The sequence below is a fragment of the Leopardus geoffroyi genome, chromosome A1 (genome assembly GCF_018350155.1).
Source record: "Leopardus geoffroyi isolate Oge1 chromosome A1, O.geoffroyi_Oge1_pat1.0, whole genome shotgun sequence".
Classification (NCBI taxonomy): domain Eukaryota; kingdom Metazoa; phylum Chordata; class Mammalia; order Carnivora; family Felidae; genus Leopardus; species Leopardus geoffroyi.
Window position 1 is genome coordinate 174,286,548 of NC_059326.1, and position 25,739 is coordinate 174,312,286.

The 25,739-nt window shown below is 46.8% G+C and overlaps 1 protein-coding gene across 1 annotated transcript in view; it reads right to left on the minus strand.

Moving 5' to 3' along the window:
- The window catches only part of CPLX2 (complexin 2), an 84,372-nt gene extending 67,714 nt beyond the window's left edge, over positions 1-16,658 (minus strand). Inside the window, exons 1-2 of the mRNA XM_045500958.1 lie at positions 16,417-16,658; positions 4,920-5,000 (exon numbers count right to left, since the gene is read on the minus strand). The gene's annotated coding sequence lies outside the window, so the exon portion shown is untranslated. The remainder of the gene's footprint in view (positions 1-4,919; positions 5,001-16,416) is intronic.
- Between the last annotated feature and the right edge of the window lie 9,081 nt (positions 16,659-25,739).

Below are 25,739 nucleotides of genomic sequence, written 5' to 3' on the forward strand. Positions count from 1 at the left end.
CCACTCTGTGGAAAACATTGCCTCTTCAGCCTGTGCCTGCTCCGAGATCCTGTGGCTAGCTGCCCGTCCGGACTTGACCATGGCTGCCCGCCTGGACTTGGCCATGGTTGCCCACTCGTACCCACCATACACTGTATTCTGGGCTGACTAGGCTTGGACGCCTATCTTGTCCCAGTGGATGAGCTTGGTTCTAGGTCTAGCCATCTCAGGGAATTGAGAGAAGGATACAAGAATTAACTCTTTAGAGCCCTTCCTGAGTGACAGACACGGATAGGTATTTTACACAGATTATCTCAGTTTTCCCCACATTTCAGTCATTCCTGTACCACCTTCGTGATTTCTGCCATATCACTACTATTCATTTACTTTGTAGTTTTCTTTAAATTGATTTGCCTTTTAAAAAGCTCTGAATTTTCTTTTAAAAGGAAATGCTATATTATTTCCATAAATCACAGAATTTGGTGTGTCAGTTATATTTTTCTAACATGCACAATTGTGAGCTATTAAAATAATAAATGTTCATCCATCTACTACCTAAAATCATCGTGTACACCATCAATCACCCATGTACAGCCCTTGGGGAATACTGTAGCTCCTTAGTTAATCCTCACCTATTTCTAGAAGGATGGTTTATAGATAAGAATATGGAGGCTCAAAGGGGTCCCTTCCTAACGTCCCATAGGTGGAAAGGCTTGAGGCTGAGATTTTAATCCAGACAGTCTAACTCCAAATGCCAAGGCTCTTTCAACACTAGTCCTTTCCAAATAGATTTTTAAAGAATCCAATGAATCTGTTAAAAATGAAAATGTGTTTGGAAATCCAATATATGAAACAGATAAAATTGGAGCTTTTAAAAATTATTCAAATAGGATTGTTGGGTGCAGAGATTCCCTTTTAAAAACTTCTCTTGGGGCGCCTGGGTGGCGCAGTCGGTTGAGCGTCCGACTTCAGCCAGGTCACGATCTCGCGGTCCGTGAGTTCGAGCCCCGCGTCAGGCTCTGGGCTGATGGCTCAGAGCCTGGAGCCTGTTTCCGATTCTGTGTCTCCTTCTCTCTCTGCCCCTCCCCCGTTCATGCTCTGTCTCTCTCTGTCCCAAAAATAAATAAACGTTGAAAAAAAAAAACCAAAAAAAAAAAAACAAAAAAAACTTCTCTTGACCAAATCCATTCTACAATGGCCCTTGAGAACTGTCTCAGAAGCCCAGGACTCTGAGGAATGTTATTTTGACCCACATGGCATCACTCTGTCTCTTGACTTCATTTAGTCCAATTTTCCCTGTGAGCCAAACTCCTGAGGGGCAACTTCTAGGTCTATGTTATCTTTCCTGGCTGGGCATCTCTCTCTTGGACCTTTGCCATTTTAAAATCTTAAAATTTTCCATCTTATTCTCTTGAAATCTTCCACTGGCATTGTAAGGCTTACTCTGACCTAATTATTCATTCATCAAACACTGATGTCTAACCTGTACTCAGATTTTTAGATGACACAAGAAGAATAGATGTAGTCCCCTTGATGGGTTCCCAAGCCAGTGTAGGAGACAGACAGACACAGCCAAATGCAGTAAGGATTGGAGCAGCCCCTGTTGACCTGAGTCTCATTCTTGCCTCTGTTCCTGGCTCCTTTCGGGACCTGGTTGCATCCTGTGATGAGCAGTGCCTGAGATGGGGCCAGTGAAGGGACCCCATTGGTGCCAGAGGTCTTGTCTGATTCCCCATTATGATTGCTGGGTCACCGTTCCCTTCATCAACTGATGCCTGATGTAAGTCTGGACTTTGAATCGTACCTTAATCAGACCCCCAAACCCTTACTCCAATAGAAGGATCAATTTACAATTGTGTCAGCATCTGCAATATGGAGCTCTGACTGGCTCCTGGCCTCAGGCTGCTTTCTCCCTTCATGGCAGCCTATGCCCCCAACCTAGAGATCTTCCACTGAAGTGGGTACCACTAAAGGGCCCTTCTCTGCCATGAAGAGAAGAATCTGTCACTCTAAAGAGAAAGTAAGATCCAGTCCAAGTTCTGATAAATTTTAAAGATTTCTAAAGGAAATTCAGCTTTGTGGTACCCCCCACCAAGCCAAGGTTTCTACCTTTTTTTCTCAGTCCTATCTATGGTTCTGGTTATCTCTGAGATACCTCAATCTTTGGAAGGCCCTGAATGTTCCCAGGACATCATCCTTGGGGTCTCCCCTGTGCTGTGGGTCCCAGTCTAAGCTAAGTTTGAGTTTCAGGAAGCTTCTCCCTTGGTAGGTCCTAAAGTTGGGTCCATTAGCAAACTCAGAACAACTCAAGTCAATTAAAGCCAAGTCAACTTAGCTCAACTCAACTCAACTCAACTCAACCCAATGCATACTTACTGTGTATCTCTTTGACTATACATACTACCCTATGGGTAGGGTAGTTTTGGGAGAGGTAGAATACAACATAACAGCTGCCTATCCATCTTTGCCTATCTGTACTACCCTATGGATAGGCTCTAGTTTTGGGAGAGGTAGAACCCAACAGTTAACAGCACACAATGCTTATTCTCAAGGAGCTTTCTGTTTTCCTAGATTCCAGACTCTGACTTTTCTTTGAGCTGAGGGAACTCCTTGTACAAGGAGCTGGAGAAAAAGCTTCATTTTTCTGGCCTGGAGACATCCCAACCAACAGTGTAATTCTTGGGGTCTGCTCTTCAAGACTTCTCAAACTACCCTTCTGGGGTTGTTTGATTTTAAGATTTCAGATTGCAGAGTCAGTTGGTCCTTTACTCTTTAGGATATGGTTCATATGGGTCCTGAGTTTCGCATTTATTCACAAACTTGCACTGAGCCCTTACTATGGGCTGGACACTTTATAGACATTATCTCATTTAATTTTTATAGCAATCCGTGTGGATGCAGGGCCAGTATGTGGTCAGTTGGAATTTAACCCAGCCCTAATTCCAAAGCCCATACGCTTTCCATGTCATTCCATGGTCTCTTAGAACAACTGGATAAAATCCATAATAAAGAATAGAGATCACCGAATGTTTAAACAAACATATTCCATATGGAAGGAAGGAGTGGATTAATGAATATTTTATGTGAAGCAAAATCTCATCTGATCAGTTTATTAGAATTCTTTGAGAAGAAAACTATATAGGGAGATAAAGGGTGACTTTCACAAAAAGCCTTTGTCAAGTTTCTATCCTAAAGCCTATTAATAAAATTGATTCATTATAGAATTGGGCAGAGGTGGGTGGTGAGTGGGAGGGAGTCTATTTTTGCATGGATAGAGAACTGGCTTAGAGACAAGAAAGAGAGGGTGGGGATAAATGGGTGCTTTTTCAAATGGAGAACTAGGGTTCCCCAGGAATTGGTGCTGAGTTTGGTCTTATATAATACCCAATGCACATGTATTGAGTGCCTAGTGTGTGCAGTTCCTGCAGTAAGTATTGGGGATAACCCCCAAACCAGACTTAGTTCCCCTCCTGGAGGAGCTCAAGGAAAGAGGTGCTCAGTGACATCTCCAAGGTTTCAGAAGACAGGAAGCTCCTGAGGGGCTGAAATGCCAAGACATTGGAGATAAAGCTGAAGAAGGTGGCTGGGAAAGGGGAAAGAGCCCCAGGCAGCAATTAGAAGTTTCGAGCTCTCGGACCAGCTCTGTCACTGACTCGCTGTGTGACCCTGGGCAAGGCCCTTCCCTCTCTGGGTCTCAGTTTTCTCTCCTATCTATACAAGGTAGGAATTGGACTAGATGCTCTGTAAGGGTGTGGTGTTCTGGATGGAGGACAATGATTTGAAATAGAACTTGGTTATGAGAAAGTCTCTCTTTCCTGTGGCCAACATGTCTCCTTCTGTCCCTGCACTGAGATGGGGGACCACTCTCTCTCTCTCTGTCTCTCTCATTTGTGAACAGTGAGGACGAGGCAGAGAGCCATGAGGTCTGTGATGCTGGGGCTCAGAGCCCAGCCTGGAATCCCTCAGTGGCATTCATTGCGAGTGACTCAGCATCATAAATAGCTCCCATCTGGATGAGCAACGATATCTATAGCGATCGAGCGATCTCTATATCCACACACACTCTCTCTGTGCAAATATGTGGCTCACTGTATGCTAAATACGAGGTGGCCTGGAGACGTTCCTCCTCTTAAAAGACTATTTGGTATGAAACTCAAGACTGTTTATTTAAAGAAACAAGTTTACAACTATGCACATTGGATTACTGGTAGTGGGTGGTGGGGAAGAGGCGATGTGGATGAAGGGCTGCTGGGTGTGATCCGCGCTTGGGGGCCACCCGACAGAGAGGCTGAGGCCAACCACTCCACCTTTATCCTTCTGTCTGCAGCAGGAGGGGTAGTGGACACCACACATGAGATGCTTGAGATCCTGGGGTGGGGGTGTAGGGATTGGGATAGTGTTGAGTTCATCAACGCAGAAAGCCACAGTTAGCAGAAAAAAACATAGGAACTGGGGTAACAGGAGAGCCAGATTCCAGCCTGCTCTGCCCTGCCATTGATCTTGGTCAGTTCATTAATTCACTCATTCATTCATCAAGCATGTAGCAAGCACAGACAATATGCACAGGCCATATGGGGATACAGACAAGAAAATGTAGGTTGGAATTCAGGCTTAGCCACCTGCCAGCTGTAAGTGCTTTCCCCTCTCTGTGCGTCTGTCTCCTTATCTGTAAATTGGGGATAATACCCCCTAAGGTTTTTTTGGGGGGAGCATCATGGAAGGAGATAATGCACAAGAAAGTGTTTCTATGTTGTAAACGACTCTGAAAATGCAAGCTAGCACCATTCCACCATATTGCCCAGTTGATTCAGCTCCTTTCTACTTAGGAGTGGTCTTGGTGATCACAGAGGGGAAATGTCATCATGACCCCCTTCACTGGGGCCCCAGGAGTGGGGAGGCCTGAACACCATCCACGGAATGACCCTGGACAGTACTCTTACCTTTGCTTCTTGGCTGAGCTGAGATGTAGGGGCCTTCAGTCAATGAGCAGAGCAGGTAGCATGCCAGAGATGCACAGATCCCTGGAAGAGAAGAGAGGGTGTTGAGGGGTAAAGGGAGAGGACTTTTGGGGTGGTTGGCTTTCTGAATGGGCACTGAACCCCAGGCCCCACTAAAGACATACTCTTGCTTCTCCTGAGGCCACTACTGATCCCCTGGGTTTCATCAAGGGGCTGGGCAAGATGGGACTCTACCTGGCATCAGACCCAACCCCGGGCCCCACCTCACCTACTCCCCTGACACCAGTTGCCCATCTCGGTCACTGGTTCAGGCAACTCTTGTATGGTACCACTGACCACGCTGCTTTCTGGCTTAAATGTGATCTCTGACTATGTCAATGGATGGGATTTACTGTCAGTCATACTTGGGTTTGAATTCTGGCTTTGGGAAAATCCATTACGTCTCCCCAAGCCTCAGTTTCCTTATGTATAAAATGGGGCTACTAACTGCATCAAGCCCCTACATTAAATGCCGTATAAATGCTGGTTGTAATTACTGTTGTCAGTGTTGACTAAAAATATCTGTGAAGATACCTATTACATTGCAGACCCTCAAATTTTAGTTCCCTGCCTCTGCTTTCTCCGAGGAGGCACCAAGCATTTAAGGGTACATTCCATGACTGTATCCCGAGCCTTGCACAAGTCCTGACAGAAAGTGGGCACCCATTAGACATTTGTTGACTGAGCGGTGCTCAGCAAGTTTGCTAGGTCTGCTCTCACAAACCTAGGGCTAGTGAAGTTGATGTTCTCCCATTTTACAGACAAGAACACAGGCACACAGAGGGGAAGCCATTCTGCTCCACCTCCCACCGGGGGAGCCTGTGGAGCCAGATCAGAACCCTCAGTCCCCACTCTGCCCCCTGCTGCAGTCAGGGCCTCTCCTTGCCGGGGACCAAAGCCTCGGCAACTTCAGGGGCCTGTGTACAACCTGGTGCCACCTCCTCGACTGTTTTCCCTTCCTCCCGTAACCACAGTCCTGCTGTGACTCAAGAAAGGGGAGATTCTTGTGTCGTTTCCAGAGGTGGGGACTGAGGATTTGCCCTGGATGATAGACACAGTATAGGTAAAGCAGGGACTCCAACAATCAGCCCACTCAAGCCCCTTCCTGTGACCGGTCGTCTTCTGGGACCACCCTGGGACCACAGTACCTAACCCTTTGGCCTCCACTGCTCCAAGGCATTGCTGCCTCCCGACACAATGTCCTCCACCCCCAATCCCACCTCTAGACTAGGAGCTCAGCGAGGCAGGGCCCTGCTGATTCCCCAGGGCCTGGCACTTAGCGGGACTTGACAAATATCTGGTGGGTGAGTGAATGAATGAGTAAATAGTGGCTGAATGGCTGTGTCAGGCCATGTTCTAAAAGCTGGGGACACCGCAGGGAAAAGGACAAGCATGCTCCGGCTCTCAGAGCTGAATTTAAAACGAGCAACTGGATTAGAAACAGGGCAGATGTTACTGTTTTCTGACTGGCTAGGCGGGGAAGTGGGCCCCCTGACTGCCCACGGAGCATCTTAGAGCAAAGAGTGACCTCCCTGGCCTCAGGCAGGGCCACAGGCACGCCAGGTGGGGAGGCCGACCTTTAAGAAGGCCAGGAGAGAACGGTGGCACAATTAAGTATTGAATGTCTACCTACTGCTAAGTTGCAAACAGCTGGCACATTTCCTGGCCCAGAGTAGATACTCTTTTGTGCAGTGAATGAACCCGTTTGTTCAATGCCTGGGCAGAGAGTATGTCAGGATGACTCAGGTCTAGGGGCTGGTGGGAATCAAGGGTGCTGACGATCAGAATGATGATGATGTACACTTGAACGGGGCTTCACTGTTCTCGGAGCCCTTTCGCACAGCGGTTACTATTCTCCCGGCGCAGGTGACGGATACACTGAGCGTGCACGTGTTAGCGAGCACGCCGGGCTGGGCATGGGCGGCACTGACATAAACAACAGGGCAACGGCCGCACTTTTGCTGTATCTGTGATGTACCAAGCCCTTCACATCCACGATCTCTAATACTCCCATTAGCCTGGCAAGGCCAAGGTCACAATCCCCATCACACAGAGGAGGGCACAGAGGCTCAGAGAAGTCTTGATCTTGCACAGTTGGAACCTGGGTCTTGCTCTAGGAGTGAGATGTAAAAAGCCCACAGTCTAATGGGGACACAAACAGGAAAGCGGATAGTTAACACACAAGGTGACATCCCCGGAAATGCAGGCTCGTCAGAGGTGCCTCACTGCCCGGAGGCCTCAGGGAGGGCTTCCCTGAGAAGGTGAGTCTGAAGCTGAGGCTTAGAGGACAGAGGAGCAGGAAAGGCTTTGCAGGCAGAAAGAACAGCATCTGCAAAGGTCTGGAGAGAGCATGGTCCCACTTGGAGGAATTTGGCTTGGCTAGATCCTTGGGGACAAAGATGAAGCTGGGAGGTTGTCGGGGTCAGTTATGAGGAGCTTTAGGGGGACATGGACTTTACCCAGAGGGTGATGGAGAGCCACTGCAGGGCTCAGCTTGTGCCCTAGGGAGCTCCTTCTGAGGGCAGGGTCTGGATTGGGGGGATAGGTAGCAGGACCTGTGCTTGATGAGGTCTGGGGTAGAGGGAGAAGTAGACTCTGCCTCCTGGCTGGGGTGTTGCATAGAGGTGGAAGGTCTGCGAGACTCAACTCTCCCATTGGCTGACCTACCCCGCTGAGTTAGAGGTCCTCCTCCAGGCCCCAGTGAGGCGTCTGTCCTGACGACAGGTCCTCATCTTTACCCCAGGCTCAGCAAAGCCCTCTTCTGCCACCTGACTGCTCCCAAATTGTGTCTTAGCAACCTCACAGCTCTCACCTTGGCAACACCAGCTTCTACACTCCCTTCCTCTGATTAGGCTGGAAAGGAAGGCGGATCTGGGATGCCTACTGTCCAGCAGACACGCCCAGGGAACCAGCCGGGGCCGCCCACAGCCGGTGCCACTGGCTTCATCAGATGGAGCCTGGCCATTCAGAGGCAGGAGGTGGGTCTGGATACAGGACGGGACTCTGGACAGAACCCTTGTGAGCTGGCTTCTGACCCAGGGCTGTTGCTCTGAGTGACCTTGGACAAGTCTCTTCCTCTCCCTGGGCCTCAGGTTTCCCTTCTGTAAAATAAGGGGGTTGAATAACACTATCTCTAGAGTCTAATATTATCTTATTCCATTTTTAACCTTTTCCCATGGTTATTGTTAGATGCTCTGTTGCTGGCACAGATTTTGGTTTCAGACCCTAGGGGTTTACATCCTGGTTTGCTTAGCCAAATCACTACCTCTCTGAGCCTTGATTTTTTTCCTCTGTAAAATGAATATATTTCATGCTATCTTACCCAGGGAGTTATAAGAGTCTGTTGAAACAGTATAGATGAAAGTGCTTTATAAATGGCAAAGAGCAATACCAATGTTATCTATTTCATCACATGGGCTGTACTCAGTAACCATTTACTGAACCCCCTCCACCCCTCTCACCACCAGCAACAATCGCAAGCATTTATTGAACACTTACTACGTGCCGAGTTTTGTGCTGAGGTTTTACTCATATTATCTCATTTTATTTTCACAGCAACCGTATAAGGTATTTGCTATTACTTTTCCCATTTTCCAGATAAATAATGGAGGACCTAAATGGTTTTGTATAAGAGCCCAGCCAGACTCCCTGGCTTTACAACTTGACCGTTTAAAATCTACTGAGTTGGCCACCTCGGGATCTCTTCTCCCTCTCTTGGGTTTTTCCTCTTGCCTGAAGTCAGGATCTAACTCGGGGTTTGGTGGGCAAAGGGGCAGCGCTATCATTTATTGAGCATCTTCAAAGTGCCAAGAATTGGCCAGCTTCTCAGGCTTTTACATGTTTGCCAATCCCTTGGGGGTCTCATTAAAATGCGAATTCTGATTCAGTGGGTCTGCCATGCGGCTAAGGTTCCGCATTCCTAACAAGTTCCTAGGAGACGCTGATGTTGCTGGTCCAGGGACCACACTTGGAGTAGCCAGGTGCTAGAGGGCTACAAATCTTTTCTTATTGACTCTTGGGGACCAGGTCTTCTTAGCCCTGGGGTCACAGATGGGGCAGATGAGGCTTGAGAGGCACTGAACCTCACTCAGGGTCCCAGAGCATACAAGGGGTGAGTTTGAACTTAGGTCCACTTGGGGGTACGTGGCTCCAGGGCTGCCTGCCAAGCGACACCTCCTGGCTGTGGGTCCCCGCTTGGGTTTCTGTCCCCACAGCCAGGATGGAGTGTGGTCTCTGAGGTGCCTACTAGGGACTGTTTCTTACTTTCAGTTTGTCATGAGCTGTCCCATTCTGGATGCTGGCTTCCGGTGGGAACAGGGCCCTGGCCCAGGAAGTGTTCCTGCAGTTGAGCGAACATCTCTGGGTCAGGATTAGATCCTGCACGTGTCTGATTCGCCCCATTTGTCTTACCCCCGAACTGGCTCTTTTAGAATCCTGTCCTCATTTACACATTTTAATATTTTCTTCATTATGGATTCTTTGGCTCCAATTTTGTTTATAAAAAAATACTGCACAACATGTTATGTATCTTGACGGCTGCATTTTTTGGCACGCTTCTACATTTTGCACCTGAGGCAGGTGCCTCTCTCCCTCGCCTCACCCCCCAGTCCAGCGGCCTTATGTCTTCTCCCTCCCCTCGCTGTCTCATAGCATTAGGGATGCTGCCTGCAAGGCACGGGGCGGTGCCCACCCAGCAGCCAGCCAGCCGACCGATGCATTTATTTCCCAGCAGGGGAACCCATCACTTTTTTGCCCTTTGGCTGACCTGCTCTAGAGATGGCAGCAGGAACCGTAGGCCTAAAGGGGGTCCAGGTGGTCACTTTGATGTGGGCTTTGCCCCATCAGGCCCCGTACCGGTGATGAGACGGAGAGAAGACTCTTAACTACGATTTAGATGATGCCACCCCTCTGCTTCACCCAGTCGTCAAGGCCCTGCCTGCTCTGGCCCCGGTCAACCTCTCTGCCCTTATCTCTACCACCCTCTCCCTCGCTGGCTCGACTTCCGTCATGCACCTTTGTCAAGCTTCTTCCTACGTCAGGACCTTTGCACTTGTCCATAGCCAGCTGCTTCTCCTTGTCCAGATGTCAGCTTTGATGCCTGTTCCTTCAAGCCCTGCCTGCCTTATGTAAACAGCCCCAACAGCCCCTGCCTCCTTGACACACCCCTCTCTTATTTCCTTCCTAGCACTTATATAACTTGGTGAAATGATTTTATTGTCGACTTGCTTCTTTTCTGTCTCTCGAATAGAACGTGAGCTCAGGGACAGCCTGGACCTTATCTTGTCTGTCTTATTCTTCATTGTCTTTCCAGCTCCTCCAACAGCTACTGGCCCATCACAGGTGCTCAGTGAGTATTGAGGAATTGGTGAGCCATACCCTGGGCTTCAGTTTCCACATTTGTGAAATGGGATTACAACCTGAACCCCACATGGTCAGAATCAAGAACAAAATGACCCAGTGGGGCCAGCGGTATTATCCCCATTGTTTAGATGATGAACTTGAAGCTCAGAGAAATGATGGGACTTGCCCAAAGTCACCGGCAGGATGTGCTGGGGCTGGGGCTCTCTCCAGTTTGGAGAAGCGCCGGGCCCCACGCCCTGCCTGGAGCAGGCAGGCATTCAGGAATGGATAGCTGCATCCGAGTTCCTCTGAGTGTCCTGCCATCTGCTGCTTGAACTGCAAGACCCTCCTTGCCCGCCGGGCTGTCACAGCTTCGTGACGAGTCAGAGACAGGAATTCTAATGGCTGTTTTCTGGTGGAACACAAAGGCCTGCCTCTTGCAAATGTAGAGATGCATTTTCTCCGCAGTGGCAATTACCACACTGGATGTCTGGGGAACGCTTTTCATCTTCCAGGCACTTCACCAAGATTAACTTCTGAACCTATGCAGCAATGCTCGTTGTAGCTTGAGTAGGTGTCTGGGGCAGCGTGGGCGGCAGTGTCTTCGGTCACAGGAGGACCTGGGGTTCAGAGGTCTGGAGGCCCCCAGGTCAACATCTCTAGGAGTTTGGTCTGTTTTCTTGAGAGCAGCTTCTCCACGGTCCAAAACGCATTGACCTTCTTGGGAATCCAAGGCTTCTGACTTTCCCTGCGTGATTTGATTTAGTCGTGTGCTCCACAAACACTTACTGTGAGTTACCGAGGCCTCCCTCTAACCCTGAGAATGAAATGGGGGAACAAAATACGTACTGTCCTTCCCTTGCTATGATATTGAATCAGTCAGGGAGACCGAGGACAGTGTCCCTCCTATAACTGGCTGTGTGACTGTGGATAGGTCCCTTTCCCTCTCAAGGCCTTTGGGCTTTAGCTTATTCTCCTCCCCACGATCCCCTGCTTAAAGTCCTTTAATGGCTCCTTGTTGCATACAGAGAAGGTGAGCATGCCTGGCCTGGTCTTCAAGGTCCCTCAGAGCTGGGCTCCTACTCGACCTTTTCCACCAGAGGCTCCTGCTCTCGGACGTGCTCCATTTTTATTTATTCATATGTCACTTTCTAGGTGCTTTCCAGGCACTAAGTGCTTCCCAAAATTTAACTTGGCTAACCCTCACAGAAATCCCTTGAAATTAGTATTGTGATTCTCATCATCTCCATTTTCAAGATGAGGACATCGAGACACAGAGTAGTAAGTAACTTGTGGGAGTCCACACAGCTACTGAATGGCAGGGTTGGGATTTGAACCCGGACAGTCCGGCTCCCATTTCAGGCACTCTGTTGCTGTTAAGTTGCCTTTCTCTGTCCTGGGCACCAGCCCTACCCTCTCCTTTTCTAAGTGCAATCCAACAGCCATGGCCCACTTCCACAAACCCCTGCCCAGTGCCTCCCAGACTGAATGAGTTCTTCTTGGCTCTGTGTTCCCATAATGCCTTGCACATCCCTCCCCATGGCCGCCCTTCCCGCAGGGTTCTGTATTCTGGTTCATGTCCTGTCTCCTCTGCTGGATGCTGAGCATCTCAAGGGGTGAAGCTGTGTCTCACCTTCTCTGCCTGCTCGATGCCCAGCCCAGCATACTCGTATCACCCATTCCTCAATGCAGTAACCAGAGGCATCTTTTTAAAGCAAAAGCAGTTTTTATCACGCTCCTGCTTAAAATCATCCAGTGATAATCCACTGAATTTAGAATAAAATCCCAAATCCTGACCATGGCTTAGAAGACTCTGCATGATGGACTGGTCCCTGCCCCCTCTCCACCCTCATCTACACTGGCCCTCTGCCTGTCCCCAAAGAGTCCAGGCTCACATTTAGGGCCTCTTCCAGAGCTATTTCCTGAGCCTGGAATGTTTGGCCCCATATCCTCACGTGATTGACTTCTTATTATTTGGGCCTTAGTTTCATGTTGCCATTTCAGACAGACCTTCCCTATCTGTCCTTCTGAATGCTTAAAAGTCTTCACACTTACTTTTTAATTGTTATTAATGACCGTGTCTACTGCAAGTTTATAAGCCCCATGGAAGCAGGGATCTGAGGTGTCTTGTTCAGTACCTGTAACCATGCCTGACACAGAATAGCCACTCAAAGAGTAAATGTTGGAGGAAGTATAAATGCTTATCTGTTGAAATTCACCTAGGCCCAGATAATATAATACAGGTTTCCCCTGCTATTTGAAAGTGGAGCATTCTTATGAAACCTTTTTAAAACCCAAATGGTGTAAAGCAAAGAAGCAATTATCTTTCTGTAAAAGTGAAATCCTTTTCAAATTTCTTTTGGCTAGTGAAAACAGGTACTAACATAGGTCTTCCATAAAAGTGATACGACATAAAGTGAACTTTCAGATAGTGTGGAAAAACCTGTATTAATATAATAATATAATATAATATAATATAATATAATATAATATAATATAATATAATATATAATGCAATATGTAATATGATATGATATAATATAATATAACATAACATAATATAACATAATATAACATAATATAATATATCTGAACTGGTCTCACCTCAGGCTAAAAGCTGGGATAATTTCATAAGCTGAAATTCACTATCTTTATCACCTTGCCTGCAATCATACTCCCAGACATAAGGCAATTTTATTGACCATTCCCTGCTGACTTCCCTTCACGAGGGATGCTTAGAACTCCTTACATGTGCCTTAATTGTCCACCTAAGACTCAGGGAAACTTGTGAGATACTGCCTTCCCCATTTTGCAGGCAGGGACATCCCTGAAAAGCAAAATGCTGACTTGTGAAGTGCCCAGAGCCTGATGGGAGCACACATACCCGTCACATCCATCACATTTCATCAGTAACAGGAGAGACTTCATGCTCCAGAAAGGCACAAGAATTCTGCGTCCTGCCAGGACTTGGGCCAAACACTGCTCATATCTCAGAGAAATGGCGGTCTGTCGCTAAGAGGAATGTGCAGCTCAGTTGGGGGCAAATGGAAAAGAGAGACTTCATATTCATCTGGTTAAGACAGGCAGGATGAGCAAAAATGCAGAAATAAGGTTTGGGTGTCTGACTGCAGAAATGTGTTAATGAGAACCAAGGGGAGAGACAGGAGATGCACGCACTGGCCAGAATATAGGTACCCCCATTGTAGACTTTCTGTGAAAGGATATGGAAGGGCAATGAGTCAAGGTATCTCAAAGACCGACTGCCACACATTGTCATCCTCTTGAGAACCAGGAAGGACATTTCTTGCCCCACTTTCCCTCCTCCTTCCAGCCTCTTTGAGCTCTGGAAGGAAATGGCATCCCAGTTTTAGGGGCTGAGAAACTCTAAGACCTAATCTTCTAGGCAGAATGGTGAACTGACAAAAACTCTGGATTATGAGTTCAAAGGTCTTGGCTGTGGTCTCAGCACTGTGGAGCTTTGGGCAAACTCCTTCCTATCTCTGACCCTTGTCTTCCTCATCTGTAAAAAGTGGCTGTTGGGTTTGATGATTTCCAAATCCAGGATTTCCATGACTTCAAGCCTTCTGTCCTTATAAGCTTATAGTTCAGATTACTTTGAAAGAGAAGCTCTCACTTTTGTCTTTTTCTTTATGGGCTCAATTTGTCTTTTGACTATTGTCTTGCAAATAGTACTGGCCTCTAGCCACAGTGTAGGCAGTAGAGATAAACAATTCTGGCTTTGTAAAAATCTGTTGAGGGCTGATGTACCCTCTATTTTTTTCTGAAATAGTTTCTCTAATGCACATGACTTATCATCTTAGGGTGGATCTCTCGCAACACTTTCTGCTAAGGACAGGAATGTTCAGAACAGATTGAGGAATGAAAGTCAGAGTTTGAGGTAGAGACTTCTAAGGTAGAACAACATTTGAATGGCAGGGTGTTGTTGTTGATGTTAAAATCCTTCTGCACTAAGTGATATTATGTCTTGGGTTTGCTTCAAGATATGTCTCTCTCTCCCTCTGTGTGTGTGTGTGTGTGTGTGTGTGTCTGAGTGTGATGAGAGTGGGTGTGGGTAAAGATGAAACAAAATTGGCCAACCGTTGAAGCTGGATGATGGGTATGTGGGGGTTTATTATACTATTCTTTCTATTTTTTAAAATATCATTGAAATATTTCATCACAGAAGAAGGCCCTTTGGAGACTGGCTTCAGCTTTTGTCTCTATTCTCATTTCACACTCCCCATCTTAAGGACTTTCTGGCGCAGTGACATCACCCTGGTGGCTCTGATCTCACACCTCTTGGCCTTTACACACAGTTGCAAGTATCTGAGGTACCTTTCCTCTCTTTTCCCCACAGCTCATCACTCCTGCCTCTGAGGTCCTATATAGCCTTGTGTACTCACCTTAGTATAGCACTTATCACATCATATTGCAACTGTTTTCTGCTTCCTTTGCTGCTCTGTGTCCTCCTCAGGACACGTCTCTGTCTCCCCAGTGCACAGCCAGTGCACATAAGAAGTCTTCAGCATATGTTTACAGAGGGAATAGTAGCAGAAAGGATAGCTCATTTTTTGAGTACTTATTATGTGCCAGGCACTGCCCTAAGCTTATTATATAGGTATTTCATTAAATCCTCACCACAAGTGGGTACTATTAACCTGTCTTATCAGAAGGTCACTCTCCCAAGGTCACATGCTAGTAAGTGACAGAGCTGAGATTTGGACTCAGAGTGGAAACAACTCTGCTCTTCTCCCGGCATCTGGGGTTTTAAAACACTTCCCCATGAATGTTATACAACAGGCCCAGGATTTTGGGAGCTCGGGCTTTAGGCCCAATTCTACTTAATTGCTAAGTGACCTTGGGCAAATCACCTCTGCCCCCTATACCGGACTCCCGGGTCTCTGGTTGAGACTACCCGGGATTGAGAGGGTCACGTGAGGCAAGGGCCCTCCCCGCTTCAGCTCACAGAGAAAAGGTTTCCTCTTCCACATTTGGTTTTCTCCCACTGAACTGGCTTCTCTGTTTGGGAACCTCCCAGCTTTTCATGTTCCTTCAACCTCTTTTCTTACTACCTGCAGCCTCCCAGAGCCAAGCCTAGTTCACAACCTGCTGCTTCTGGGGTCTCTCCCTTCCCCCATTCGTTCCTCTCCGGCATCACTCCGGAGGTGGGGAGCGGAGTAGCTGCCCAGTTCGTGAGGCTTCCCCGCGGTTTCTCGGCCCCCTCCCCCCACGGAAACTCAGCCTCACACTTTCTAGGGATGTTCCGGGGATAGCCTGAGTCAGTGATTGCAGCTGTCAGCCTCGGGTATCTGTGTTAGGCTCTCTGAAGGAAGTCCATGGTCCTGAGTTAGGGTGGAAGTGGGGGTCTGGAGGGAAGAAGGGGCAGCGCACTCCTCCCTTCTAGCCTAGGCCCAGCCGCCCCACTGGAGTCCTGGACCCTTCTGTGCCTGTCTCTCCTTCCACCCTCTTTCCGACTTCCAACTGGGACCCGCCATTGCACGGCCAGGCCTTGGTGAACTGCAGACCCAAGCCAGAGACGCGCGATTGTGACTGAGCTCCCCTCCCCAGCTCGCCCCAGACACTGCTCTGGGGAAGCCGAAATCCCCCCGATCGATGCAACCACCCACCCGCAAGGAACGCGGGAGGCCCCAGCCCCTCGGCTTTGTTCGCGGCTCGCCAGGAAGCAGGCGGCCGGTAAGAGCTGTCTGCCACCGCGGTGTTGACGCGGGGAGCGGAGTCCACGGGGACGAGGGACTGTCCTCGGAGGCCGTGGCACTGAACCCGGACCCAACGAGGAGAGGAGTCGGCGGATGGCCGTTGTAGGCAGGTGCAGTGCTGACCTGAGGAGAGGACCCAGCTGGGCGAGGGGAGCTGTCCCCGAGGTGGTGCTGAAGCGAGAAGGGGCCCGTGGCTCCCTCCGCCTCTCCCCGGAAGAGCCGGTGGCGGCTGAGAGCTACCGGGAGAAGGAAAGAGGACCGGAGGAAGCCACCCTCAGGGAGCTCGCCGGCGCGGGGCCTATGGCTAGGGTCTCTCCGGCGAACCTGCTCCAGCGGAGGAGGTGGCGGCTCAGCAGCAGAGAGCGAGCGTGCGTTCTACGAACCTGTTGGAGGCTGCAGCTCCTCCGCGGCCGACCAGGGCGCCCGGGACCGAGATTCTGGCGCGCGTCTCCTTCCCCCTTCCTGCACTCCTCCGCGGAGGCGCTCCCTCCTGCCTGGGCTAGCACATGTGCACACCGGGGGCGCCCAGCCCCTCTTCGGTCCGCCCCGAGTGTCAGCCGAGCTGCAGGGCACAAAGCCGAGAGGCCTCCCCCAAGGGCAGACCCGCTCCCAGGGAGACCCAAGCTTCCTGAGATAGGAGGCGGGGGCTGGCGACGGGGACCAGAGAGGGCGCCAGCAGTGAAATCAAGAGGGAGACATGGGGGGAGCTCTCCATAGAGTCAGTTCTGCCCTGAAGTTTGGGAACATAGGGTTCTGTCACTTAGAGAACAAAGGGCTTCCTGCCTTGGAAGTCTCTCTTCCCTGCCCCCCTTTTCTGTGACCAGTTAACCAAAGGCAGGTTTTGTACTTGCTCTGTTGAAGTACCTGTAGTACCATGTCCTAGAGAGGGCTTTCCAAGCCTTCCATATGTACAGTGCATTCATAAAAAATACAAACTCTTTGGTGTGGTACTGAAGGTCCTTCACCAGGAAGACCCAGGCTGCCTTTCCAGCTGTTTCCAAAAGGACAGAAAATCACTTATTCTGAACAGGTTCACCCCAGTGCCTTATCATCTGCTGCTCCCTGGGGCTGGAACATTTTCCCCCTTACTACTTACACTTTATTTGTAAGTTAAAGTGTCCTCATTCTCAGTGAGAACTTCCCTGATTCCTAAGGCACAGTCACTCCCTCCTTAATCTCCCTCAGCCTTTACATCTCTCTAGGAGACTTCTTATCATATTGTATTTAAATTACTTAGGCATCTATATTCTCAGTTACCAGGCTCATAAAAACTGGTTCCATATTTTATTTTTCTTTGTATCTCCAGCTCCTAGCACAATGACTGACATACAAGAGATGTTGAATTGTGTCTGCTGAATGTATGCACACGTGAGAAGCAGAGGTCAAAGTAACTTCCTTTCCTTCAGTGTTCATTTGATTTCTCCCAACCTCATCTCTGTCTCCCTCTCCCCACTCCCATTTCTCTTTTAATCACAGCCTGTAAAACCTCACGTGGGAGCATCTCTGTCTAACCCTCCTGCCTCATCACTACCAACTCTCTCCTGACTTAGTAATTTCATCTGCGTAACCACCATTTTGTACCAAGTTGCTTAATTTTTTTCCCCCTGTTTCTCTACTTAGGACTCTTTTAACCTTGGTCTTTACATGGCTAAATCCTTCTTGTCTCTTGGATTTTGGCTCAAATGTCAGCTCCTGAAAAGACCTTTGGCCACCCTATATAATATTTGCTCCCCCAATTACTCTGTAACATTATCTACTTCTTTTTGCTTAGTAATTACTACTCTCTGAAATGGTTTTATTTATGGATTTATTTGGTTATCGTTGGCTTTCCCTCAACTAGAATTAAAACTCTACTGGGGCAAGGATCATGTCCGTCTTGCTTGCTGCAGTATTCTCAGTGGCTGGTATCCTGAGAGGAGCTTACCTCACACCAGGGCATCTATAGTCCCTCTCTCCCTGGAAAGGCTGGAGCTATTATGCAGGTCATTGTGGGATTTACTATTAGGTATACACCAAGTAAGAATGTTTGAGGAAAAAGGGTCACACTGATATTCTATGGGATGAAAAAGAAGAGGAAATGGAGGGCCACAGGTACGTGGCTGTGACATGACAGCCCCTTCTCACCCTGGATGGCATGGCCATAACGACGACAACTCACTTCACAACATGCAAAACACTTTCACATCCATAATCTCATTTAGTATTCACTGAAAACCTCTGAGGCCAAAAGAGGCAGGCCGACTTGACCAAGATCACACAGCTTGCAAGTGGTGATGCTATTCTCAGAACTGTGCTACGTGCTGGGCATCTAGAACTAAGACATGCCTCCTGCCCTCCAGGGCTCACATTAGTAAGAGACACAGGTGCATAAACAATGGATTATAGTACAATTTGGTGAATACTCAGCAATGATTCTCAACCTGGAGATGGGTAGGGTGGGGAAAAAATGGATAGGCTGCCAGGGTCAGAATAAACCAAAATTCTTTCAATAACCATTACAATTTGTATACTTTCCAGGTGTCAGGTGCTGTACTAAGTGTTTACATACTTTGTCTTGACTGATCATTCCTTCCTATTTCTATTCCCACTTTGTGGAGTTAACAGAACCTTGAGAAGGTTAAGTAACCTGGGCAAGGTCATGAGGCTGGTAAACAGCTAAGCTTGGGCTTAATCTGAGTTTGTTTGACTTGAACCCTGAATTCTTAGCCATTAATGCACCCCAAACATACTGAATCCAGATGGCTGGTGAGCAGGGTTGACACAAGATTTGAAGGTGATTCTTAGGTTATTCTGTTGTATCTTAACCTCTACTGAGAAACAACCATACGGAGAGTGCTGCAAAAAGGAGAAGAGGGAGAGATAAACCTGCATGGAGGGAGGAGTTGCAAGAGGTTGGAACTAGATCTTGAAGGATTAAGTGGGAGTTTGTAGGCAGACAGCAGGTGAAGAGTATTTCAGACAGAAAAAAATGGAATATTCAAGGGCCTCGGGGTGTGGAAATAAAGGGACTGTCAGTGGTTTGGTGAGTATGGAGTATGAGACTGAGATAAGGGATGGGGGCTAGGAAATGAGGCTGGAATCCAGTTTGGATTTGGCTTATGCCTTTATCCTACAGGCAGCAGACAGCCACGTTGAAAGGCAAGAGCTCTGTTTTAACAGCTGCTATCATTACCTTGATTATCCTACAGTAGCAACATTGGACCAGTGCTTTACAATTTGTAAAGTGCTTTCTAGTAACAGAAATATCACTCTGGAGTGATGTGGGCCTGAAGCTCCACGAGGGCATCATACCTATGGGTTTGTTCTTATTGTTCCCTAGCACCCAGCAATGACCACGGATGTAGGTGCTAAGGAAGTATTTGTGGAAGAGGAAGAAATTGGAGGAGTTCAGTTTAGAGGCTGCTGCAATAATTCAAATAAGAGAGGGGCACCTGGGTAGCTCATTGGTTGAGCGTTCTAGTCTTGATTTTGGTTCAGGTCACGGTTCATGGGTTCGAGTCCCACGTTGGGCTCTGCGCTGGCACTGCAACGCCTTCTTGGGATTCTGTCTCTCCCCTTCTCTCTCTGCCCCTTCTGCACTCTCTCAAAAAAAGAACAACTGGGGGCGCCTGGGTGGCGCAGTCGGTTAAGCGTCCGACTTCAGCCAGGTCACGATCTCGCGGTCTGTGAGTTCGAGCCCCGCGTCGGGCTCTGGGCTGATGGCTCAGAGCCTGGAGCCTGTTTCCTATTCTGTGTCTCCCTCTCTCTCTGCCCCTCCCCCGTTCATGCTCTGTCTCTCTCTGTCCCAAAAATAAATAAACGTTGAAAAAAAAATTAAAAAAAAAAAAAAAAGAACAACTAAAAAAAATAATTCAAATAAGAGAGAAGTGATGAGAAGTATAACTTAATCCAAGAGTGCAGAATTCTTTCACTACTGACTCTGGAAAGTAAAACCTTATTGCCCTCTACCTTGGAGCACCTTGGGGAAGCTGGAATTTAGCCCTCCAAAATGGTTGCTAAATAATTGCAACAATTTTCTTCTCCAACATAAAGAAAAGCGTATTGGCCCCCAGGTGGCCAACACCCATCCAAGCCAGGATTTCCTCTGTTGTATGCACTTTATGTCTTTTGGCTCTTGGAGTTTTGTCCCGATGGTCTCTATTATGTGGCAATAACATTATATGCCGTCATTTGTTTCAGTGTTTTAAGGGGCAATCACCATGCTAATGAAACTCAATCTTGGCTCAAGAACTAGCTTCCACCTTCTGTTTCTCCACCCCTCTGGGAAGTCCACATGGACCCTGATATGGCTAACTTACAGATGGCTGACTTGCATTAGGCTCCGTTAAAGCTCTTGACATATATTAACCCTATGAGGAGGGTATGATTCTTATCCCCACTTTACAGATATAGAAAAGAGAAGAGACTTGCTGAAGGTTGCATACTGACAGAGGCAGGTTTAAACCTTGGCTGTTTGACTTGAGTCTGCAGGCTCCAACACTTTATCTGACTGTCTCCTGGGTACAGTCTTCCCATTCTGTTTCCTCCTAGACCTGTGTAAGCCTGGATAAATAATTTCATTTCTGAGAGCCTCAGCTTCCTTTTCTGTAAAATGGGGATAAAAAATAGGTACCAAGGAAGGTTGCTGGGTGAAATAAACGAGGCAACATATGAAAGTATATCAATGGTGCTGATTCCTTTCCTGGTCTTCCTCATGTGGACAAGTAGTTCCACATCTGCCTAGACACTGGGGCCACAAACCCAGGGGGGCAGTATAGAATTCTTCCTTTCTCTCAGCATCCAATCCGTCAGCAAATCATTTAAGCTCTTCCACCAAAATACATCCTAACTTAGTCTACTTCTCTCCCTCTCCACCACATTCCTCCCTTCCATGCCATCATGATCTCCTGCCTGGACTGCTGTTAAGTTTCTTAACTGGTCTCTCGTTTCATTCTTGCTTCTCAAAGTGATTTTTAACCTATATATCTTATAAAGAAAAGAGCACAAGTCCTGTAAACAGTGTAATTAATTATCACAAAATGAGCACAATTGTGCGACCAGCACCCAGATAGTAAAATGGAACAGTATGAGTCCTCATCATGGCACCCCAGTTGCTACCCCCTTACTCCTCCTCAGAGGTAACACAGTTTTGACTTCTGACACTACAGATTAATGCTACTGATTTACGAAATCATGGAGTATGTATGCTTTTGTGTGTGGCTTCTTTTGCTTGATACCGCATTTGTGAGATTCATTCATGTTGTTGCCTGTGTCAGCAATGTCTTACTTTTTATTACTGTGTAGTATTCCACTCTATGACTGTATCTCAGTGTTTTGATTGATTTTTGGGTTGTTTCCAAATTTTGTATAGATCTTTTGATACATATGGGTAAGGGTTTTTGTTGGGTGTATTCCTAGGAATGGAATAAACGGGTAAAGTGTGCATACATACAGCTTTAGTAGACACTTTCAAACAGTTCTCCGAAGTGAAGAATACCAATTTGCACTCCCATAAGCTGGATATGAGAGTTCTGTTTTTCTACATCCTCACCAACATTTGGTATGGTCAATCTATTTTTACTTTTAGTCATTCTCTGTATGTAGAGGTTTTAATTTGAATTTATCTGATGACTAATGAAGTACTTTTCCACATGTTTAATGACTATTTGGAAAACTTTTGTGAAGCGCTTACTTCTGTCTTTTGTCAATTCTTTTATTCTGAGATGTTGCTTTTTTATCGATTTGTAGGAGTTCTTTGTATGTTCTGGGTAGGAATCCCTTGAAGCCATATAGATTGTAAATATCTTCCCCCAGGCTGCGGCTTACCCTTTCCCTTTGTTGTTGGTGTCTTTTGATGAACAGAAGTTGCTACTTTTATCATAGGTCAATGTATCATTTTTTTTCCTTTACAGTTAGTGCTTTTTGTGTTCTGCTTAGAGAAACTTTTGTCTCTCCAAGGTCAAAAAAACATTCTCCTTGTTATCTTGTAGAATCCTTATTGTTTTACCTTTTATATTTAGATTTACACTCCATATAGAATTGATTTTAATGTGGGTATGAAACAGGGATTAAGATTAAGTATATTTTGGCCATACGGCTACTCTATTGACACAGCACTCTTTATTGAAAGAAAAAAAAAAAAAAACTACCCCCTCCCCCCCAACTGTTCTGCTTGCTTTGTTATAAACTAAGTGTCCATATTCGTTTGGGTCCAATGTAGCTTTTAAAAGTATAAAACAGGAGTGCCTGGGCGGTTCAGTCAGTTAAGGAAGGGTCCAACTCTTGATTTCAGCTCAGGGCATGATCTCCTGGTTTGCGAGTTTGGGCCCCGCATTGGGCTTTGTGCTGATAGTGCAGAGCCTACTTAGGATTCTGTCTCCCTCTCTCTCTGCCCTTGCTCGCTCTCTCTCTCTCTCTCTCAAAATAAATACATAAAAATTTTAAGGATAAAATAAACTAAATACAAGTATAAAACAGATCAAGTTGTTAGTCTGCTAAACTTCTAATGGCATCTTTCCTGTTGAACTCAGAATAAAACTCAAACTCCCTTTAAGGTTTTGCACCGTCTGGCCCCCACCTATCTATATGATGGGATTATTCTACTACTTAACCTGTTACTCACTCCACACTAGCCACAAAGTTTCTTTTCATTCCTTAAACCCACACCACTCACTCGGAGCTAGAGGCCTCAGCTCCCATCTTGCAGGCTTTTGTGCCAAATGTCTTGTCACACAAGGCTTCTTTGCCCACATTCTCTAAAATAGCCCCTTCTCTTCCCAAGTTACACTCTAGATGATTACCTTGCTTTGTCTTTGATAATACTTGCTCCTCTTTGAAAACATCTTATTTATTTATTTATTTATTTGTTCTGCTTCTCTCGCCAGAATGTAATCGCCATGAAGACAAGGATTGTGTCGATTGTGTTTCTCACTGAAACCACAGGGCTGCGGAAAGTGGCTCAATGAATGTTTGTTGACTCGGTGAGAATGGCACCTCTCCACTCTGTTTTCCGTATCGTCTAGCTCTCATGTCAGAGCAATGCACAGCATCTCAAAAGTTGCAGAACTATGTGACACACTGAGTAGGTAGGTAGACAATTCCAACATTGTCAATTTCATGCCTGACTTCTTTTCCCGTTTTTATTGATGTTAAGTCCCAGTTGTCGTTATTTCAACAAATCAATTTAAATTAATTTTTGAGAGGAAAAGAAGGAAAACCGATATTTCTTGAACTTTTATGATATTTCACTCAATCCTCAAAACAGCCATTTGAAGGGAAGTGTTATCACCTCCAGTTTATAGATGAAGAAACAGGGACTCAGAAAGGCAAGTATGGTTATGTGCTCATAAAAGTAGTTCAATCAGGGGCGCCTGGGTGGCGCAGTCGGTTAAGCGTCCGACTTCAGCCAGGTCACGATCTCGCGGTCCGGGAGTTCGAGCCCCGCGTCGGGCTCTGGGCTGATGGCTCAGAGCCTGGAGCCTGTTTCCGATTCTGTGTCTCCCTCTCTCTCTCTGCCCCTCCCCCGGTCATGCTCTGTCTCTCTCTGTCCCAAGAATAAATAAACGTTGAAAAAAAAAAAAAAAAAAAAAAAAAAAAAAAAAAAGTAGTTCAATCAGATTGCAGAAAGGCTACTCTAATGACACCAGTTGAGGCCCCCAGCAGAATATCCTACAGAAATCATGGCATATGCCATTGAGCCATTTAGCAGAGAGTTTAAATATTGGCTTTAGGGACTAGAACTTGGGTCCTCCGTCTGGTCTTCCCCCTCACCGACTTTGTGACGTTGGGCAAGCTGCATGAAACCAAATTTACTTGCATGAAATAGAAGCTATTTTTTAAGCTTATTGAGAGGATTAAATAGTAACAGGCCTGTAAAGTGCTTGCATATAAGAAGCTCAGTAAATGTCGGCTGCTCGTATTGATGTTGTTGTTTTATATAGTAATTCAGTTTGCTCCTTCAAGACATTGTTGAGGAGACGCAAAAGGGGATAAGATGCTAGAAGTAACTGATGTAGAGCTTTGCAGTTGTGAGCACAGTCCTTCAAACCAGAGCTTTGGAGAGTGATCCTCTTCTGATGTGGAAGAACATTCTTAGCATGTCTCCATTTCCTTGTACAGAGAAAAGTAACAGGTTCCGGGAGGTGAAGTGGTTTGTCCAAGGTCACAGAGCTTAGATCCAAACGCAAACCCATTTGACTCTCGAGATTTGGTGCAATTCAAGTCATGAATGTTCTGGTTGTTCTGGGTTCTGAAATCGTAGCCCCTCCCCTCTCCGTTGTGCCTGCCACAGGGATAGAGAAAATCCACAGATAATCCCTAAACCTCATTTGAGGCTAATAATCACAGCCATTTATCTCCCCACCAAGCTGCTTATCGAAGCGGTGGACAAGAGGTCCAGCTGATCAGGGTCAGCAGTTCCCCTGGGTGCTGCCTGGTTGGGGTTAGAGAACTGGGTGAGAGGCGGAGTCCTACAGAGAACACAACAGATGACCGGATCCTGAGAACAGCAATACCCATATCGCTCTAGGGCAACTGAGAGAAGAGGACTTTGTGAACATTTATCCAATCTCAGAGGCCAGAGAGGAAGGACTCTCTGAGCCTTAGTTTCCCTATCTTCAGAATGGAGATAAAGACATCTGTGTTGCAGGGTCATTGTGAACATTCAGTGACATGATGTATGTGTAATAGGGTGTCAAAATGGATTGTTTCTATCTTAGTTTCAGCTAAGGCCACAGAAGCCAGAAATAAAATATAGGTGCCAGGTCCCCTTAGGCAAAGTGAGGCTCCATTCTACCCATGAAGGTTATACTAATCAGTTCTGAAGTAACCTTGATCAGCCTTGAGGGCATAAAAGGTTGAAGTTAAAGAGGAGGAGAGAGAGTTTGTTTGAAGTTACTGGTGTTCTGGTTATCACCCCGCCCTTCCACTGTCATGGGGGAGAGAGAGGAACACCTTAAGAATGAGAAGGGCTCTGAGGGCACCCCCCTGGAAAGTCTTGTCTGAGTCTTCTGACACTGGGGGGCCTTTAGCTTGGTATTCATCCATGTCTGGAAAACTCTAAAGGCAAGAGAGTATGGCTAGTTGGCTGTGTTGATAGCATTCACTATTTCACAAATCTTTATTGAACACTTGCTATGTGCCAAGAACAGTTCCAGACTCTTAGAATCAATGAACAAAACAGATAAGATCCCTGAATTTGAGGTACTCACCTTCTCGTGGAAAGGGAGACACAATACAGATATAAATGTGTAAGACATTTGACGTGATAATTATTATGGAACCAATTAAAACAGAGATGAGATTAGGAAGTGCTGGGGATGTTGATATTTTTTTTTCTGAAGGGTCAGAGAAGACCTCATGATAAGGTGATGTTTAAGCAGAAACTCAAAGGAAGAGGAGTGAGTGAAGAGAAGTGGTTGGAGGGAGGTCAGAGAAATAGAGGTAGGGGAGCTTGATTGCTATGGTGAGGACTTTGGGCTTTAGTAGGTATTTGATTAACATTGGATGAGAGAGGCAGGAACAGAGGAAATGACGGTGCTGGCTGGGATACGACCAGAGAATCTGCCCAATGGGAAACATTAGTACTGTCACAGGGCCTTAGGGGGGCTATGTCATCCCCTTGTCTCACAGATGGGAGAATTCAGGATTTCCAGAAGCATGAACATCATAAAACAGGCTGTCCTGGTGGGCCTTTTGTGTACTGAGTTGGAGGGTTAAGAACTTGGGC